At 46.1% G+C, this 20,862-nt stretch overlaps 1 long non-coding RNA gene across 1 annotated transcript; it reads left to right on the top strand.

The window, feature by feature from the left end:
• The first annotated feature begins 23 nt into the window (after positions 1–23).
• LOC309534421 lies at positions 24–17,020 on the top strand. Its single transcript, XR_014220705.1, has 3 exons — positions 24–204; positions 12,114–12,220; positions 16,035–17,020. It is a non-coding gene; the product is annotated as an uncharacterized lncRNA (long non-coding RNA).
• Positions 17,021–20,862: the final 3,842 nt, after the last annotated feature.

The raw sequence follows: 20,862 nt of genomic DNA, 5'->3' as shown, positions 1-20,862 counted from the left end.
GCAAGGGAGCTTTGATTACATACAGCAGATGTACCGCTCAGGCTTGCGCCTTCTTCCTCCAAAAAAACTTTCGCCTCTCCGCAGGGAGCGCTTGCAAATCGCCGGGGGTCTCTGTCGGGGGACAGTCAACGAATCTCTCCCCCACCACCACCTTTTGGTAGCAATTGCGATGCGCCGCCCTAATTCGCCGCACGATTTCCCCATGTATTTCCAAACGCTTCTTTCGGTTCTTATTTATACTGCATTCTATCGTGTTTACCATAAAACTCTGCGCGGTGAATTGAAAGAAGCGATTAAAAATGTAATTAAAAATCAATATTTAATGCAGTCTTCGACCATAAATCCGCAGAGCAGCTGCTCTAGTCAAACTATCTCTGGCAGGGAATGGCTAATTAATTAATTAATGCCCTGCCTTTTTCCTTGATGGGACTCATCCTATAAAATCTGTCTAAAACATACAAATAATTACAATAAAACAGCTGTACAATAGTATCAAAAGTATTCAAAGCTGGCAAGAAGCACTCATAGTCACCAAGGCTGCTTGTCTGGTGTTTCAGAGGGAGTGCAGTAGAGTAGAATAATTCACTTATCCTGTAGCCTTCCCTTCAAGCCTTCAAAATGAAGGTCATACATCAGGGTGACCAAGGCTGATTTAGCCCCCAAGCTAGGCTGGAACCCAGATTGGAATGGGCCTAGATAATCCATATCCCCCCCCAAAGGCTTGCAGTTGTGCCCCCATGACCCTCTCAACTCCCTTGCTCAAAAAGGGGGTGTTGTTGCTGGGCTAAAACCAGCTCCTGTCTGGATTTTTTCAAGTGTGTTTTCAGGAGGTACCTAAAATAGATTGCCTTGTGGGTCACGGAGGGAAGGAGAAAAGGGTATTCCAAACTACAGGAGCAACCAGAAAATACTTACAAGCGACTCCCCTACAGTAATCTGAACATGGAGGTCTATAAATGGCACAGGTGCAAAGCTTATCCACTTATTTCCATTTGTCTAGTGTTGGATGCCATGAGTGGATCAGTGGGAATGAGATCAGTTTACAACAAAACTATTGCTATTTTCTTTTTTGTTGTTTGAAAAGATTCCCATTAACTAAATAAGCAAAATTGCTTGGTGCATTCTTAAAAAATGCAGATCTGGGAATTACACATAAGAGAGGGCAGAGAGGGCCTTTGTAAACTTTGACTTGAAAGGGATTTCTGTTTCAGTATGCGTAGGTCCCAAGCCAGCAGGGCTGATGTTTGGCATTCTCTCATCAAAAAGGGTCCTTTTGATCTCTAATTCTCCACCCTTCCTTAGGCACATTGTTTTGTTGTGTCTATAGTGCTGTAGACTTCCAGGCCATAACCTAAACAAGAGTTTTTCTGTCTGGGAAGCCATGCAAATTTGGAGCGAAAGAGAATTGCAGGGATCGGCCCAAGATGATACAGTGCCGAAGCAGCGTTGTAGGAGCATGGGCCGGATGTGTGTGGACTGGAGACGGAATATTCCAGATAAAATTGCACGGCAGAACAGATGGGTCTTGAGAAGAGCATCTTCAAGGGGGCTTTGCATTCCTTCGCTGACAGCTGGTTCTCAGAAATTTTATGAGCTGGTCCTTATGATCAAGGCTTTAGGCATTGTGTAGAAAGAGATGTATAGGACTGACGGGCTCAGCTCCAGGACCTGGAAGGCTGTGTGACATTTCTAAGGCATGCTGGAGCCTTGTCCCCTCAACAGCACTCACCATCATTTCAATCCCCAGCATACCTGGGCATTTGCTGGGACCCACATGCCAACCAAGTCCCATGGGGCTGACGCCTTGCCTTGCTCTCCTGGGACACCCCACAACTTACACCCCATGATGACACTGCTGCTACTGCTGCATCCAGAAGCCTCACCTGGCTAGGAATTGAGCTGAACTCCAGTCCCATAATAGCAAAGCCACACCAAATCCCGGAGATCCAATCATATCTCTCTGCCAACATGTCTAGTTTTGTCCCAGAGTTTCCCGTCGTGGGGATTCGAACCACCGACCTTCTGATCGGCAAGCCCTAGGCTCTGTGGTTTAACCCAGGGCACCACCTGCGTACAAAGTTTGCAGCACCCCACTTGCCCAAATGGATCAACCTCCACTGGCTCCACGAGCAGGAATCACAGAATCATAGAACTGCAGTGTTGGAAGGGACACTGGGGGTCATCTAGTCCAACCCCTTGTCATGCAGGAATATTTTGCCCAATGTGGGGCTTGAACCCACAACCCTGAGATTAAGAATCTCATGCTCTACCGACTGAGCTATCCCAGGAGATTTGATTCATCTGAACTCCTCCTCACTCATATCACCTATAATATTCATGTGCACTTTATTTTCTTGCATTTATATCCCAAGGAGCAAAAGGTGGCATGCATGGCTATTTTCATTTTATAACTACCCTGTGAGGTAGACTCTTGAGAGTCCCATGGACTGCAAGAAGATCCAACCTATCCATTCTTAAGGAACTGAGTGCTCACTGGAAGGACAGATCCTGAAGCTGAGGCTCCAATACTTTGGCCACCTCATGAGAAGAGAAGACTCCCTGGAAAAGACCCTGATGTTGGGAAAGATGGCGGGCACAAGGAGAAGGGGACGAAAGAGGGCAAGATGGTTGGACACTGTTCTTGAAGCTACTAACATGAGTCTGACCAAACCGCGGGAGGCAGTGGAAGACAGGAGTGCCTGGCGTGCTCTGGTCCATGGGGTCACGAAGAGTCGGACACAACTAAATGACTAAACAACAACAACAACGAGGTAAGTTAGGATAAGGAGCAGTAGCTGGCCCAAGGTCAGCTTGTCTCCTCGGTCCTGGTCCGACACTGTAAGCACTTTGCCACATCAGCTCTCCATTGTGTTTTACATATTCTGATATAACACTGTTTCCAGGTAGTCTTTCACAGAGGAAAAAAATATGCTGTGGTGACACTGGCCTTCTGTGTGCAGGGACAATTTCTGCTGATGACAACATCTGTTGGGTTTGCCTAAGAAGTGCTATCTAAACCCACCACATTGGAGCCGGTGAGCCTGTTGCTCAGATAATGAGCATGTATGTTGTACAGTTCCCTTTTGTGGTTGGCGAGAGGAGGGCAAGACTCTGCTAAGCCTGCTTTGAAACAAAAAATGAGAGCAGGAAAAAACACCTGCATCACGCTACATTTTCATCTTATTGTATTTATAAATGACCCTTCCTTGAACAGAGCAAAGGGCTGTGTGCGACAAAGGATTAAGGAACGAAACAAATACAAAACGAAAGCATTCATTATGTAACCGTAATTTAAAAACACAACCCACACATTGCTGTTCAGGGAAACTATTACCACCTCAGAATGAAAGGGTTAGGAAAATAGAAACCGTTCTAGGTGGCATCTAAACCCCAACCACAAAGGAGACATGCAACTCTGGGGGGAGATCATTCCAGAGTCAAGGTCCCCCAACACAGAGAAGGCCATTTTATGAGTCCTCTCACCACAGATTCTCGTGCGGACTATGAACAGAGTCCAATCTTAAGGATGGAGTCGGCTGGTGTTGGATGAGGCTGTATTGCAGATATTGCTGAGCAGAACGAAGGATTGCTCCTTTGGGCAGAAGGATGGGAGCCACTGTGGTGTAGTGGTTAAATTGTTGGACTAAGACCTGGGAGAGTTGGGTTCAAATCCCCACTCAGACATGAAACTCACTGGGTGTCCTTGGACCAGTCACTGTCTCTCAGGGTTGTTGCGAGGACAGAATGGGGAAGGGGAGAACCGTGTGTGCCACCTTGAACTACTTGGGGATATGACTGGCGGAAATGACTGGCAGAATCCGAGACCAGGGAGAAGAGTTGGTGGAAGAAGATTGGAGGAAATTTAAAACTTATTTGCAGAAGTACTGTAAAATTTTTGAATGCTGATGACATTGAGATGAATTGCAGGGGCTCTGGCAACAAGGTAAAATGTAAGATTGGATTAACAATAGATAAACTAATAGGACAAGAATTTGCTGAATTAATTATTAAAAGGGATACAAGAACGGGAGACGTGAGGAAGTCAGGAAAATAAGTTAACTAAAGATGAAATTAAGAAAGAGGGAATTTTTGTTTCCTTTTTCTTTTTCTATATGTGTTTTTCTCTTTTTTTTCTTTTTTCGTGTTTAAAGTGTGTATTTTTGTACTTTGTAACTTTGTATTTTCTCTGTCTTTGTATTCTTCTGAACTTTTTTATTGTTAAAACTTAATAAAATTCTGATAAAAAAATGTAATAAATAAATGAATAAATAAATAAATAAATACGGTAACTTAAACAAATAAATACTTCAGGCAATTGTGCTAATTCCTCCAATGTCACAATTTCTGCTTCTGCTTCTTTGCATATTTTAGGGGCCCAGTGTTTCATGGTGGTACGAGGGAGCCATTTTAAAAGAAGGGATCCTTCCCAACCCTGTAGGTATTATTATACCCAAACTACATATGTAGGAAATGCAAAAAAGTAAAAGCCTAACAGTGATTGTAAAACTCTACCCATTTGAAACGTTATCACCACAAAAAAGCCAGTATTATGAGGTCTTTACAAACCACCTTAAAGTTATCTGGTTTAAGTTTCATCCGAAGTCTTCTGCATGCTTGGAAAAGTGAAACAGCAAGCTGTACTGGTTCTTGTGTAACATCTATAGACGCCTTAACTTGGAATCATTATCCCAGGACACCGGCGAGAAAGCCATACCAATATGAAGCACAGCATGCGGCTTTTAACTACTAAATGCTGCAGCTCAGCCCATTCATATTTAATCTCTGTTCAGCTTTTATGCTGCTCCTTTGCGTTCAGAGTCTCTCCACGGACGTTGTAAAGTATTTACCAGGCTTAGTGCTACAGGTCCCAGAGGGAAACATGGAATGCAAATTACAGACCTGAAGGTGAATGTACTAGCTGCTGAATATTCATGAAGGCAAACATGATCCTCTGGTTCCCAGGGCGATTATCTTCAGTGAAAATACGTTACTCCAGCTCTTCCGAAAGGTTTGGAAACTGAGGGCATATTTTCAGGACCCTCTGTGTAGCTGCAAGGTAGCTATTGGGCTCCTTGAACACAATGCCCACCCTTCAATAGATGGATGATAAACCAGTAGGTGCTGCAGGCCAGGCTCAAACATTTGCAGCTTAAGGGCTGGTGCACTTTGCCATTAGGTTATTTATTTGAGTCGTGCGGAGAAGTTTGATTCGTGCAGAATTACTCACTGAAACTGGCAACTGCACCAGACAGCAGATGCGGCCTCTTCTTCTCTGTTGCATTTTCAGAAAAGGAACTGTGCTAAAGTATGAATTTCCCAGACATAGCTGGAACACAGCAGTTGGAAACAGTGTCCTGGTCAGAAATCGCAACTGGTTTTCCTGGTGGCAACCATTGTTGGAAGTACAGTGGTACCTCAGATTGAGTACTTACTTCGTTCCGGAGGTCCGGTCTTAACCTGAAACTGTTCTTAGCCTGAAGCACCACCTTAGCTAATGGGGCCTCCGGATGCCCCCGCGCCGCCGGAGCACGATTTCTGTTCTCATCCTGAAGCAAAGTTCTTAACCCGAGGTACTATTTCTGGAGTCTGTAACCTGAAGCGTATGTAACCTGAAGTGTATGTAATCCGAGGTACCATTGTATAGATTTTGGCGAATTTCCTTAAAAAGAGCTCAAAAACAACTTTTTTTTTTAAAAGATCTTGCAACATTTGTGTCTGGACTTTCCCTTTTTGAAATATGGCAGCCTAGTGAACAGGCACAAATCATTTCAATGGTAGGCTCCAACTCCAAGGAAATGCACCATAGTGTTATTCTTCCTCAAGATGTATCACCTTCTCTTCCAGATTGAGCTTGGAGGAAATAGGTCTATCTCATTTCAGCACTAGCCATCAATGCACAGTACTGAAATGCTGTAATGGTGACGTCACCAACCAGGCTTCCACATTTGCCGAGCTACAATGTGTTTTAACCATCCATCCTCCTTCACTAACAACTCTGGGAATTGTAGTTTTGTGAAGGAAATAGAAGTCCCCCGAAAACTCTCAGCACTCCACAGATCTTGGGATGCTTTTGGGGAAGCCACGACTGTTTAAAGTGGTATGATTCTGCTTTAAATATATAGTGCAGATGAGTCTTAACTCTTTTAGGCACATTTAATAGGTGAGAGCCACCTAGTGATAAGAGTTTGCATGAGCTTTCACTAATGCAGGACGGAAGGATCTTAGAATTTTTATCTTATTTCTTCTGTCCATCCACCCATTATTTGTGATCTTAGATTATTTGTTTTCTTGCTACCAGCCGCTGGGAGTAAATGCATTATTTTAATTCAAATCATCTGTTGCCAAATACAAAACATCTCCTGGAGACTCACACCATATTATGATTATTATATTTATATCAGGCTTCCTCAAACTCGGCCCTCCAGATGTTTTTGGCCTACAACTCCCATGATGCCTAGGTAGCAGGACCAGTGGTCAGGGATGATGGGAATTGTAGTCTCAAAACATCTGGAGGGCCGAGTCTGAGAAAGCCTCCCCCCCGCCCCCCTTGGCGGCTTAGAGCTAAATCAGAAACAGCTAAAAACAGAGAAAAACAATACTTAAAAACACACGCACAATTAAACAGAACATATATCTCAATAGGTACAGCAGGGACTCTTAATCTCAGGGTCGTGGGTTTGAGTTCTACACTGGGTGAAAGATTCTTCCATTGCAGAAGGTTAAAGACCCATGTGGTCGCTTCAAACTTGACAATTCTTATATGTGTGTGTGTGTGTGTTCTATAATTAAAACATTGAGATCATTACAATAAAAACACAACAGCAGCAGCCGTTTCCTTAAAAAACAATCTGTTCCCCCAAGCCTGTTGGAACAAGAAATATACACAATTAAAAAATGAAGTTTAATAGTACTTGCCCTCCCAATAACATAGAGCTGACTCCAGTTAAGTCAAACCAGCTTCCGATTGTGCAAATAGTGTCTTCTTCCTCTCCTCTCCCTTCACGGCTCCTTCACTGCCTCCAAATCTGGAGAACCTCCCAACACATATAAATAATATAAATAACATAATAATAATAATAATAATAATAATAGAATAAGACGTTCCTACTTTCGTCAGGGAAATGTTAGAGGCGTTTGCTGCTGTGGCACTCCATGGATCAGTTGCTCAGCTGGTCTACTAAGCTTTCCCCTTAATACTCCCTCCAAATACAGCATGTGATCCCACCTAGGTGAATACAACCCACCAGCAATCTAGGGCGGTCTGCCAGGGACCTCATAGACCTCCTCTGTTATGTACTGAAGTTCTCACCCTGGGCCAGCAGGGGGATACTGTAGATAGTTATGCAAATAAGGCATCGAAAGTGACGTTCAGTGATTGAATAGTTTTAGAAAGTTGTTACAATTATGTGTACTGGAGCTCTATATAAGCAGGCTGGCTGAACCCTTCAGCTCAGTTCTGTTCTGGCCTCTGAATAAACAAGAGCTGTTTGAAGAATCACTGTGTCGTCTGATATGTTCACCCACAACTTAACATCCTCTTTTTGCTGCCTGACTATAACTGTAAAAATGGAACAGGCAGGCCACACTCCATAGCTGGCAAGTGGTTTTCTGCTTCACGGGTCACAGGTTTTGCAGGCTTGCTCCAGGCCCTGGGGTGAGTGGCTTTTGTTTGCCCCATATTAATTCAATCTGGAATGAAAGGGAGACATCTTGCCTTCCATTGCTGCTTTGCTCTGCAGCTGGAGCCTGGCGCTCAGAAGCAAACTCTCCACTTGCTGGCACGGCAGTAAGACATCTGGGGACCGATTACCGCAAAACAAACACTTTCTTATGCTCAGGCCTCTTCCAGTCTCTGTAGTGAGATCTTTGTTGAAGCAGCAGTAAACAACCTCTCGCTACAGAGAGAGTTCAGATTAGCTGGTGTAGGTGGCTGATTAGGAATTCTATTTAGCCAATTAATCTACATTTGCAGAAAGCTCAAATCATGCTTGCTTATTTCCCCCCTCAAATCATGCTTGCTTATTTTCCCCCTCTAAGAGCCAGTGACTTTGTGAGCATCCGACTTAAAGCCATGCCGGAAGAAAAGGGCAGGGCTCATTGGTGCTCTGACAATCCTGTCTCTCCTTTGATTTGCGATGGGAGCACTTCGGTGGATCAGCGGCTTGCAGCTTAGCCCAATATGTTATGGGCACGGGGAGGGTTTCTTCCACTGGGTGCCCTCTGCTTCGGAATGATTAGATGGCAGGAATGATCAGCGCAGACTTCTGAGTGGCCAGAAGAGGCCAGCAAGAGCTGCTTCACACATTACAAAATGGCCACTCAAACAAGGGTGTAGGAAGGGGGGGTGCGGGGAGTGCGTCTGCCCCGGGTGTCATCCTTGAGGGGGGGGGTGACAAAATGGCACTCCGCTGGGGGTGGCACTTACCCTGCAGCGCGTCTCTCCTGGGAGTGACGCGGTGGCTTGGGGCCCCGCGTTGCCCGAAACGGCAGCTTGACGCTTGCGCCCACCAAGCTGACTCTTTGGGCAGCTTGTGCCCCCGTGTGCAGATCGCCATGGAATGCTGTGGTGCCCCCCTGGGTGGAGCGCTGCAGACCCCAGTTTGCAGATCACCGGCATGGCCCTGTGTGCGGATCGCCCCGCACCCACCACTACAGGTGCCAAAGCAGCTAGCTATGCCCCTGCACCCGAAAACCATGCGTTGCAACAATTCCATATGGCAATTGCACTCTTGGGCACGGGAGGCTGGTCCTTTGGGGCGAATGGGGTGCTTGTTTCCCAAACAACCTTAGTCTGTCCTCCACCACCCTCCAATTGCCTGCTTTCTTACGGGATGGGGGTGTGGGGGGGTGTGGCACCACCTGTCCCATACTCTCCAACATGCTGCAGAGGGGAAACCTGAGTCTTTTTTGGAGCTGGGCTCTTGCTGGAACCAGGTGACTCGCGCAAGAGCACCCTCCCCCAAAACAGATTTCTTTGGGGGCTGCTCTCTCAGGGGAGCCAAAGCAGGACACTCCAGCATCAAATCAGAAGCCAGGATGGCTTCTGTAATTCTGGGATGTCCACAGTTGAGGGGGTACGTGACCAACTCCCTCACTTTAGTTCCAGAGTTGCTTTTGCCGAACTCGTGGGAAGAGGATGGAGAGAAAAGTAGGATTGGTTGACTCTGCTTGCTTTTGGCTCTGCCTCTGTCTACTGTTGGCTTTCTGCCCTATTAGTCTCAAAGAGCCACAGCCACCACTGGCCATGAGTTTTTTTTGTGTGTGTTTTCACTTGCTGAAAGACTTAAGGGCTTAGCCACACTGACCTTTTGTCCTGCTCCTTGCATGCACTGCTCACACTTAAAATCTCTGTGTCCCAGCATTTTGTGTTTTGTTTTTTTCCCCCGGATCTTTCCCTGTGAAAACCCTGTTTAGTGCTCAGTTGCAGCAAACATCCATTTGGGTTTTTCGTGGATTGAGCTTTTGAGCTTTTAAGCACGGACCATGTCTGGAAACAGCAGGGGAAAGCTAAGTGCAGATAAGCCCCAACACAAATTGTTACTTCTCAGATTCCATCTGCACTACACAATCAAAACAGAATCTTACCACTTGAAACAGTCATGGGTTCCTCCCCAAGAATCCTGGGAACTGTAGTTTTGACAAGAGTTTCGAGATCCCTATTCTCTTCACAGAGCTCCAGTTCTCAGAATGGCTTAACAGTTGACCCCCCCTTTCTAGGAACTCTGAGAACATAGCTCTGTGACTTTCTCTGGATACAATCACACACCAGGTTTTAAGAAAACAAGAAAGCTAATCTTTATTATTGGAAATCCATGTTGGTAGGAAAGTTCCCCAGATCTATCATGCTATAATGGAGACACAATGATCTATGCTTGCCCTCATGGCTGATCTCATGGGAGAAACATGAAGAAGGAAGAAGGAAAGGAAATATGGCGTGAGGTCAGCAACCCTAGGAGTATCAGCCTAGCGTTGAAGGAAGATCAACAGAGGTCAGGGCAAGATGGGCAGTCTAGGAAGCTTGGAGGTTCCTCTCTCTTATTCCCTTTCTCATAAAGATATACAGTGGTACCTCTGGATGTGAACGGGATCCGTTCCAGAGCCCTGTTCGCAACTTGAAGTGAACGCAACCCGCGTCCATGCGTCTGTGCATGTGTGGGTCGTGATTTGCCGCTTCCACGTTTGTGTGTGATGTCATTTTGAGCACATGCGCAAGTGGCGAAACCCGGAAGTAATGCGCTCCGTTACTTCCAGGTCGCCGCGGAGTGCAACCCGAAAATGCTTAACCTGAAGCTACATCAACCCGAGGTATGACTGTATCACTCCACAGTGCAAGCTGCGCTGCACCTCAGACAATTCCTGCAAAATGCACCAAGCTCAGCAACTGTGCACTCACGTAGGGCTCAGCTCATCCAGGCTTCCTTTTGTGCTGTGTTTATGGGTTGCCATATGTCCGGAATTTCCCGGACATAGCCAGAATATGGCAGTCAGTAACAGTGACCAGGCAGAAATTGCTGAGGTGTCTGGGAAAACCCATATGTATGGCAGCCTATGTGTCTATATTTTTTGCGAATTTCCTTAAAAAAAAGCTCAAAAACCTCTTTTTTTGAGATCTTGAAAAAAAAAAGCCTAACAACTTTTGTGTCTGGATTTTCACTTTTTCAAATATGGCAACCCTATTTGAATGTGCCATGTACGAGCACTTTTTGTGTGTGTCCTGTCACTTTCGTGGCAGAAACCCACTCTTTGCAGCTAAATCAAAGCAAACAGCAACCCACAGAAAACCCAAATGGCTGTTTGTTCCGATTCAGTGTTAAAGAGTGGGATTTTGTTGGGAAAGCGCTTGGGGGGGGGAAAGAAAAAGTGCTCTGACACAGCGCTTTAAAATGCAGACCTGTGCCTAAAAAGCATGAGGTGAAAGGTAACTGTGCCTGATCCCCCAAGAGAAATAGAGTAGTTGCACCTGTCCTTTGTTTACAACAACCGTGAGGGTGGGTATGGGTCCTGCTATTCAATGAAATGTGGACATGGTCAGGTTGAGCCAGCACAAACAGGAACTGAGCAAGAAGAACAAACAGTCTCACCAGGGCCCTGTGGGGCAGTTGTTGGGAAAGCCCGATGGAGCTAGTCTTAAAATCATAATGATTTCAAGCTGCCACAGAGGGGGCTTATTTGGGCTGTGATCAGATGCGGGGACGGACAGACCACCCTTCTTGTTTGCCTTTTTGCAATGAAACTATTGAGCTATTTGGCTCTTAGAGGGAACCACTAGAGATACTTGTGTGTTGCAAAGGATACTTAGTGGCTTTAGGGACGTGGGTGGCACTGTGGTCTAAACCACCGAGCCTCTTGGGCTTGCTGATCGGAAGGTCGGCGGTTCGAATCCCCATGATGGGGTGAGCTCCTGTTGCTCTGTCCCAGGTCCTGTCAACCTAGCAGTTCGAAAGCACGCCAGTGCAAGTAGATAAATACAGTGGTGCCTTGCAAGATGAAAATAATCCGTTCCGCGAGTCTCTTCGTCTAGCGGTTTTTTCGTCTTGCGAAGCAACCCTATTAGCGGCTTAGCGGATTAGCGCTATTAGCGGTTTAGCGGCTATTAAAGGCTCAGCGGCTAAAAGGCTATTAGCCGCTTAGCGGCTTAGAAAAAGGGGTGGGGGAAGCAAGCCCATAGGGAAATTCGTCTTGCGAAGCACATCGAAAAACGGAAAACCCTTTCGTCTAGCGGGTTTTTCGTCTTGCGAGGCATTCGTCTTGCGGGGCACCACTGTATGTACCACTGTGGCGGGAAGGTAAACAGCATTTCCATGTGCTCTGGCTTCCATCATGGTGTCCCATTGTGCCAGAAGCTGTTTAGGTATGCTGGCCACATGACCTGGAAAGCTGTCTGTGGACAAAGGGCGGCTCCCTCGGCCTAAAAGTAAGATGAGCGCCACAACGCCACAGTTGCCTTTGCCTGGACTTAACCATCCAGGGGTCCATTTCCTTTTCTACCTTACTTAGTCACTTCAAAAGGGTAGGATTTAAATCAGTAAAAAGGCATGGGAAGGAAAGCGTCAAGCCCATTACCTGAGCAGCAATACCGTCCTAATTCTTATATCCTCCCCCTCCCATTGCAGCTGCCGGAAACATGGGAAAATAACCTATTAATGGATTTCTGCAGCAACTTTGGCTCTAACTCAGCCTGAAATACCAATCAGAATCTGATTACAAACAGGTTCCTAAGGTAAGGCTAAAACCCTCCCAAAGTCTTGAAACGACTGAGCCCGCTAATTAACAATCTACGTCTTTGCCTCCTACACAGTAGGAGAAACCTCCCCACCTTTCAATCAAAGAGCTAACGCTTCGGAAAAACGAAGGAGACTAATTTAAGGAATAACTTGTATTTACTTCAAACTCCCCAGGCGACATATGATTCAAGAAGCAATTGTGCAAGTAAGAAACATATGGTGCCATCTTGTATGTCAGAGTAGTATAATTTGGAATAATTCAATAGGAAATATTAAATGACAGGAAGGGGGGGGAGAAGACAGCACTCAATAGGCTTAATTCTTCCTCTTGGTATGGTGACCCAATGAACATAGAAACCTAGGAAGCTGCTATAGCCGTTGGCCCATCTAATTCAGTACTGTCAACACTGACTGGTAGAAACTCTCTAAGGTTTCAGGCAGGGAGTCTCTCCCAGACTTATCAGGAGATACCAGGGATTCAATTTAGGAACTTCAGATGCTCTACCACTGGATTACAAGTGGGGCCTGAGGAGGAAGGGGGCAAGATAAGGCTTCCGCACCAGTATTATTATTATTATTATTATTATTATTATTATTATTATTATTTGTATACTGCCCTTCAATCATAAATCTCAAGGCAGTTCACAACAGAAAAAAACAGTAATAATAATAATTGCATGACAAGCTGCCCCTGCTGAAATTGCCTCTTCTAAACAACTGTCTTGCCAAATGCAAGGTGGTTCTTTTAAAATGAGATTCAGAAGTAATACAAAACACAAGTGAGTGAGAAGATTAAAAGGTTTTAACTCTAAACAGCAAGCAATATATATATATACCAAGCAAGCACTTCAATCTGCCACTTGGAAGCCCTCAAGAAGTAGCAAAGTGACTCCCCCAGGTAGCCTCAGTTTACACAGCCCCGTGGCCGATCAATTCCATACACAAGCTTCTCAAAAAACTCTGCCCACAACCATCCAATTTATAGTTAGCTAGCCTGTGTTGCTTGCCCGACTGGCTACATGCACATCATTCATTACTGGCTAAGTGCAGATTATTCATTAGGCACCCTCTCCTAATGCCTCACTTTCTCAATCCAATGTCCAACATCAAAGAAGGTACCTAGCACTATCACTTCCTCCCAACTGATTAGGACACAAAAGGCTGTTCTTCATGCCATCAAATAACTTAACAAGAGACAAGAAGGCAGGGGGTGGGGGTGAGGGACAGAGGCAGGAAGGGGAACCATGTCACACCACTAACTCCTCAAAGTAAAATTTATCTTCTGGATAGATTGCCCATACAACAACTAGCAAAGGTGCAGGAGCCCTGACCTCATTTTCACCTGGCTGTTCCATCTCTTGAAGAGTACCACTGACATATTGCGGTGGAGGATAGGAGAGAATTAAAGAGGCCAGAGACTGGCAGAACTGAACTAATAAAGGGCACATCCATACTGTCATTTAATGGATATATACCCACCTCCTGGCAAATAGAAGGGGAAGAAATGGAGGCAGTGAGAGATTTTACTTTCTTGGGTTCCATGATCACTGCAGATAGTGACAGCAGCCACGAAATTAAAAGACACGTGCTTCTTGGGAGAAAAGCGATGACAATAAAGAAGACCATAAAGAAGGCTGATCGCTGAAGAATTAATGCTTTTGAATTATGGTGATGGAGGAGACTCTTGAGAGTCCCATGGACTGCAAGAAGATCAAACCTATCCATTCTGAAGGAAATCAGCCCTGAGTGCTCACTGGAAGGACAGATCCTGAAGCTGAGGCTCCAATACTTTGGCCACCTCATGAGAAGAGGAGACTCCCTGGAAAAGACCTTGATATTGGGAAAGATGGAGGGCACAAGGAGAAGGGGACGACAGAGGATGAGATGGTTGGACAGTGTTCTCGAAGCTTCCAACATGAGTGTGACCAAACTGCAGGAGGCAGTGGAAGACAGGAGTGCCTGGCGTGCTCTGGTCCATGGGGCCACGAAGAGTCGGACATGACTAAACAACCATACAACAACCCACATTAATTATCCATTGCCTGTATGACATTGACCTCTAAATCACTGCCTTCCCACACTTTTCCCTCAGTCGGTCTAGATTTTCTTGGACCAGGGATATGCCAAAAAACAGGAGAGTATGAGCAGGGGTGTCGTGTCAAGTTTCACTGCCTGAGGGGAGAACAGGAAGGTACCATCCCACCACAGCCTCCCTTATCTGGGTCGTGCAACAGCACCCTCAAAGCAGCATTGGCAACAGGAGGGTCCAGTGAGATTTCACGAGATCTCTGCAGGGCCCTTCCTCTTGGCATTCCACCACCTGAGGCAGCTGCCTCAGTCTGTCCCATGGGCTGGCCAGGCCTGGGTAGGAGAGAATCTGGATTGTGGGAGGGGGAAGTGTGGGAAAGCTGTGATTTAGAGGACAATGAAATATGGATCACTGATAATTAACTGTAAGACATATATTCTTTTCCTGTGATTTTGGCAGTCATGCCAGAAAACAATTATTTGAGGCCCTAAAATTGAATAGACAGATTTTTACACAACCAACTGTTCAGGACCTGCTGGCGGACAGCGATGACCAAATTACTTTAATAGCGGCTGAATTTTTAAATGCTGTCCATGAAGAGAGAATGGGCCATGATAAAGAGACTTAGTGGTTTTTAGTGGTAGGTGATGTTGCTGTGTTGTATTATATTATCTATGTACATCGATTTATTTCCTGGAGTTAAGAATAGGTCTGGGATAAATTGTGTTCACTGAGCCCGTATTTTATACAGTCTGTATATGATGTCTGTTTGTTAATGTGTGGTGTGCTATGCCTAATAAAGGATTTTGAATTGATAATTAACTGTAAGAGAGATGTTTTTTTAGCTAATGTGGGGGGTGGGGGGACAAAGAGAATATTATTCTTCAAATTTAATCCTCTTGCATCCTGCTGAGCCGGGAGAGATGATGGGAAAGGGTAGATGGTCTGGTTAAAATATACACAGGAAAGGGGGAAATAGAAAACCTGTCCCAGCAGTGCTACACAGCATATGTTCAGATGGCTTTTTGACTGATGAAAGCTAATGAAAAATTGATAGGGTACTTCTGGGCCCCTTGGAAGGATGCCTGATGGAAATGCAAATGACCGCGATGCCTATAAATCTGTAGGTGTTGTTGGCTACAGAGCCTGTTTAGAACAGCAAGTTCTGAGCTGCATCCAACATCCCTTCCTGATGATGTGACCCCCCCCACCCCGGTTGCACTGAGAGCTGATCACACAGCAGCATAGATTTCAAAGAGACCCAACAGCCTGCTTCAACGGCTCCTGCCAAGCGAAACAAGGCTGGTGACTATCAAATGGATGGCCTTGGCTATGAGACAGCATCCCCAGAGAGGCTCACCTGGCCCCTTCTTCTCCTTACATTAAATAAAAATAAATCAAGAAATACAAACATTGAAATATGATCAATGCAAAATAAAACATAAAAGCAATATGTAAACAGCAGCAGTAGCAAATGAAAGGTACTTTTTGAGGGTTAGGGTTCAGTATGCCTGCTAAACAGTGATAATATTGAGGCATCCTGTGTTTGCATCTTTAGGATTTTGTCCCAGTTTTCTTTGGGGGGGGGAATAAGAAAAAAACCCTATTGTGGAATATTTTCACAAATTTAGTCAAGGTGAGTGAGATGTTTTTGAAAGTGATGTTTCGCAAGAATGCTGTTACGGCCATCTGTTGCTGCAGCAGAGATCTTTGATCCATAATGCAGAAGCAGTGATTTATTCATTATTTAATCCATCTCTATCCACGCTTTTCTTCAACAGAGCACAGGGCAGCAGACCCACAGGGTTCCCAGCTAGTGATGTCAGAGACATCTGATGAAAACAAGCAACGGGAGCTGAAATTCCCAAGGTTTGCTTATTCGTCTCGTGTCTGGAATGGAAATCAATGCTATGAATCTGTCAGGTCTGTGCTGCCGCCGCAAATGATGAACTAATTATTACACTCCCCTACCTGCATTTAATTTCATTTCATTTGCTTTGAAATGAATGGGGTAGAATAACGTAATGACATTGTAACATACGTAACAGCAGACAGCAAGGTGAGTAACACAGTTTATGGCAGAAGACAAACTGCAGCAGAACGGAAATAGTGGTACATGTGGTGAATACGGGAAGAAATGGAAAACAGTGCTTTCTGACATCCCTGAGGCTGCAGTCCTACAACCAGAATTTGGGGAGCAAGCCCCACTAGTTCCCCATCTCTGCTGTAATGTTTATGGCAGATCCATTCCCTGTCCCAGTCCGGGATTTTTGAATGCTCTGGGCTAATAATCAGAGACTAATCCACTCCAGGATTTTGCAGCAAGGGGAATTCTGGAAGGAAGGGGAATTCTGCAAGAAAAGAAACTCTTTAAAAAAATCTACTACGCAAAGTCTGGCTCCAGATTCTTATTTCTAAGAGTCCCTGGATTCTGAACGCAGCAGTCTCCGGCTCCCATCGGCTCCAGTAAATGGTCAGGGATAATGGCAGTGGTAGTTTTAGGGGATTACGGTTTATGCCCAAATGCACCAAAGTGATGAAAGCTTTAACACTTCATTAATGGTCCCCCCCGAGTTTCATCCTTCAGCTTTGATCGGTAATAACCCAGTGCCAGTGGCCAGTAATTAGCTAGCCCCAACACCTCCCTCGATAGAAAATAAATGTATTATTAAGTGCACGCTTTGGTTCTTCCTAAATGTGAGTGAAGCCAGGGTCGGCAGATTTAATTCACACCTATATCTGCAGTTCTTACTGGAGTGAAGGTTAATTGAAATGGGCCTCTTCAAATTATTTAATGCCGACGCATAGGCGCCGACTCCATGGGGCTTGAGGGGGCTTGAGCCCCCTCAAAAATTTTTTTGGGGGGGCTCAGCCCCCCCAATAATCTCGGGCGCCGCCGCCGTCCCCCGCCTCCTCCCCACCTGCTCCCTCGCCAGCCAGCCAGCCGCGCGCCCTAGCCGGAGAGCCCCGGCCGTCCCCAGCGAGATTAGGGAATCCCCGGGGGCGGGGGCTCTTGCCTCTAGCCCCAGGTTTCCCGCATATCAGCTGTTCCGGAGCTGATAAATAGGCAGCAGCACGCTCTCTCCTATTCGCTCATGAGGGGGCGGCGCCACTTTATTTGCATATTCATGAGCTTATTTGCATATTCATGAGCTTATTTACATTTCGCGAGCTTTCCCGGGCCCCCCCAATATTTTTTATAAGTCCGCGTCCCTGTGCCGACGTGAAGTCTCATCGTCTCTCCCGCTTTCCAAAGGTGAGGCAAGTGTGCTGTTCACTTGGCAGCCAGAGGGTGGCAGTGCAGACTCTTGGATAGTCCCTAGCTAGGTTTGCAGGCTGGAGAATTACCGTACCTGGGAGCATCTTTGCTCAGTTCTTAACACTGGGATTGGAGAAGGCAATCTATTCTGCGCTGTGTTAATGCACTATGGGATGTCCACGGGGTGCATGCAAACATGGAAGTGCTGCCTAAGTAACAGGGCGCCTATTGTTCTGATTACCCTTCCAACTTCTCCAGGGCTGCAATCCTGCTAGGTGGGGTCAGGGTTAGGGGAGGCGTGCCCCATTTCATTTCTTATGGGGAAATGGGAATGTGCCCCTCCCCGCCCCTTCACTGCCCCCCCAGCCCCTTGTTGCCACTCTTACTGGTATTGCACGACGGTGCCGGTGTAACAGTGGCTGTGGCGCCGGCTTCCATTGAGTGTCAGGTGTGCGTGCAGGAGCCAGGTCCTGTGGCCAGTAGGGCTTCGCAGGACTGGGGTCTTCCTAAGTTTGTTCTGAAGAGGCAAGGTGGGGCTGCACAGGTGAGGCCATTTGGTAACTCACAACACCTGGTGGCAAGAGCTGGGAAGGGATATAAGGTCAGCATTTCCCTTCGGTTCTTTGCCACAGCAACACGTTTCTTGCCTTGCTGCGTTTGGCTCCTTGATCCCTTGCTTCTTGATCCTTGGACCTTTGACTTTGTGACTCCTTGCTTCCTGACCCTCGGACACTTGGTTTCCTGACTCCTGGCTTCTGGACTCCTGTTCCTGCTCCCATCCCGCCATCTTGCCCCCGGTCCCAACGTCACCAGCCAGAACTTCAATCACCCATGAACCAGACCGTGACAGTGAGATCTTGCCAGAAACTGTTGCCTCTGCTGGTGAGGCTTCTCCACTGGAAGTGGGGTGGGGGGTGGAGGCGATGCAAGTGCCCTCTCTTGGACTTCCACTGCTCGAGGCAAGCGCCTCACCTTGCCTCATCAGTGGGCCGGGCCTGGGTAGGGGGTTTCCGTGGGTTGCAGCTGACAATCATACCCTCCAACATTTCTCCGATGAAAATAAAGGTAAAGTTAAGTCCTGACAGTTAAGTCCAGTCGCAGACGACTCTGGGGTTGCTTTACTCGCTTTACTGGCCAAGGGAGCCGACGCTTGTCTGCAGACAGTATTCCGGGTCATGTGGCCAGCATGACTAAGCCACTTCTGGCAAAACCAGAGCAGTGCACGGGAATGCCATTTACCTTCCCGCCGGAGCGGCACCTACCATATTTTTCGCTCCATAAGACGCACCTTTTCCCTCCTAAAAAGTAAGGGGAAATGTGTGTGCGTCTTATGGAGCAAATGCAGGTGGGAGGCTCTGCTCAGAGCTCCCTTTAAAGAGCCGTGTGGGGCCTGTGTGCAGATTTTGCTGGCTTTTCCCCGAGGAGGGAGAAGCGACTGACATGGTATTTATCTACTTGCGCTTTGACGTGCTTTCGAGCTGCTAGGTTGGTAGGAGCTGGGACCCAACAATGGGAGCTCACCCCATCATGGGATTCCAACTGCCAACCTTCTGATCGGCAAGCCCAAGAGGCTCAGTGGTTTAGACCACAGCACCACCCGTGTCCCTCCGATGAAAATAAGGATGTACTATTCCACCACCACCATCATTTTACTATTTATACCCCACCCATCTGACTGGGTTTCCCCAGCCACTCTGAGCGGCTTCCAACATATTTAAAAGCATAATAGAACATGAAACATTAAAAAACTTCCCTGTCCAGGGCTGCCTCTAGATGTCTTCTAAAGGTTGTATCTCCTTGGCTGGGGGGGGGGGGTTACTTCCAATATTTCTCTAATTAAAATAGGGACATCCTAAGGGAACATCCTATTCACAATACAATAAAACCATATACAAATAATTTCCTATATGAAATCACCTAAACATTTGCATGCATAAAACAAATTGAAAACCATTACATATATAAAAGTAATTAAAGCGATGGTGTTTCCTAAAACAGTTTCAGATCCTGTACAGATACTGAGAGGGTTTAAATGCTGATGCCCACCTCTTAATAGGAGTTGAAAGGTACATATTCGAACCACATCTGCAGCAGTTATGTGGGCTTGCCTGTTTGCTATGGAAACCAATTCAAGGTAATAGTGGCTTAACCTTTAAAGCCTTGGATGGCCTGGGACTTTCATGCCTTAAGGGCTACATATGCTTCCCTGAATGATTCAGCAGGTTGTACTGTCTGTTCCATTTTGGTGGCAGGTTTAGACGTCGGCAATCAAGAGCTGAGCATTCTGAGTGATTGTCCCTAAATACAGCTTCCTTTCTGAAGAGGTTAGGAGAGATGCAACTTCGTTATCTTGCTGGGGGAGAGGTTGCAAGCCCTGCCTTTTCTGTTCTGGATTTTGATGAAGAAATCAGTTTTTGTGTGTGGCTGCTTTCATCTGTAGTGGCATGTTGTTGATGCTGCTTTTTTTGTCCTCCTAAATGTATTTTTCTTTTATTTGACGCAAGTTGCTTTGAACTGCTGGAACAGCAGCCTAGGAAAAGTTAACTCAATAAATGTACAAAACAGGAACATACAAACAACAGGATACAAATCTGATGTTTAATGGAAATGGATTCTCTTGAGAGATGCACAACTGCTCGGGTTGGTCTTGTTGGTTGGCAGCTGTCTGGCTCAGGAGACAATGACAGAATGCACCTTTGGGGGTGAAATCAAACCATTGGAGAGTTACATACCAATATGGGAGAGACATATTTTGTTGCAGCTGGGGCAGATGAAGGTGTTTGGTTGTGTTGATCCAGCTGTACTATGGCGTTTCTTCTTTCTTTGCTCCTTCCAGTTGCCCTTCCTCCTCCAGGGTACTGCCCATTCTCATTATGGTGGTGGTATCTCAGTTTCTGTCCATTAGGCAAGAATGAGATTAAAAATGGAGTAAGGGGAAGCCAGCAGAGGGTGGCTGGGTGGCAGAGGGCTAATCCACACTTACCTTTATCCTGCCCTTTCCAGGCACTGCCTGAGACTGAAAGCTCCTTGTCTGAGTATCTTTGTTTGTTTTCGTTTTTGCTCCTGAGCTTTCCCAGTGAAAACCTGCTCTTTAAAGCTCAACCGGAACAAATGTCAATCTGCTGGAAATCCGAATTGATGGAAGTCACCTTCTGACACCACCTCCAGCTGTGAAGGAGCTGCTTTTTCATCACTGTATTTTCAGAAGTCATTTTGGGCACCAGAAAAAACACCCCATGTGGTGCACAGATGAGTTTAAACAAATAACTGTGCAATTAAATGGAAAGGGCTGATCACACAGGTCTTTTGCCTAGCTAATTCTACAGAGAACTCCCTCCCTGACTTGTCCA

The sequence above is a fragment of the Podarcis vaucheri genome (assembly GCF_965113315.1).
Source record: "Podarcis vaucheri genome assembly, chromosome: 6".
In the NCBI taxonomy this organism is placed as follows: domain Eukaryota; kingdom Metazoa; phylum Chordata; class Lepidosauria; order Squamata; family Lacertidae; genus Podarcis; species Podarcis vaucheri.
The sequence above is the reverse complement of the archived record's forward strand: the minus strand, read 5'-3'. Positions and strand labels throughout refer to the sequence as shown.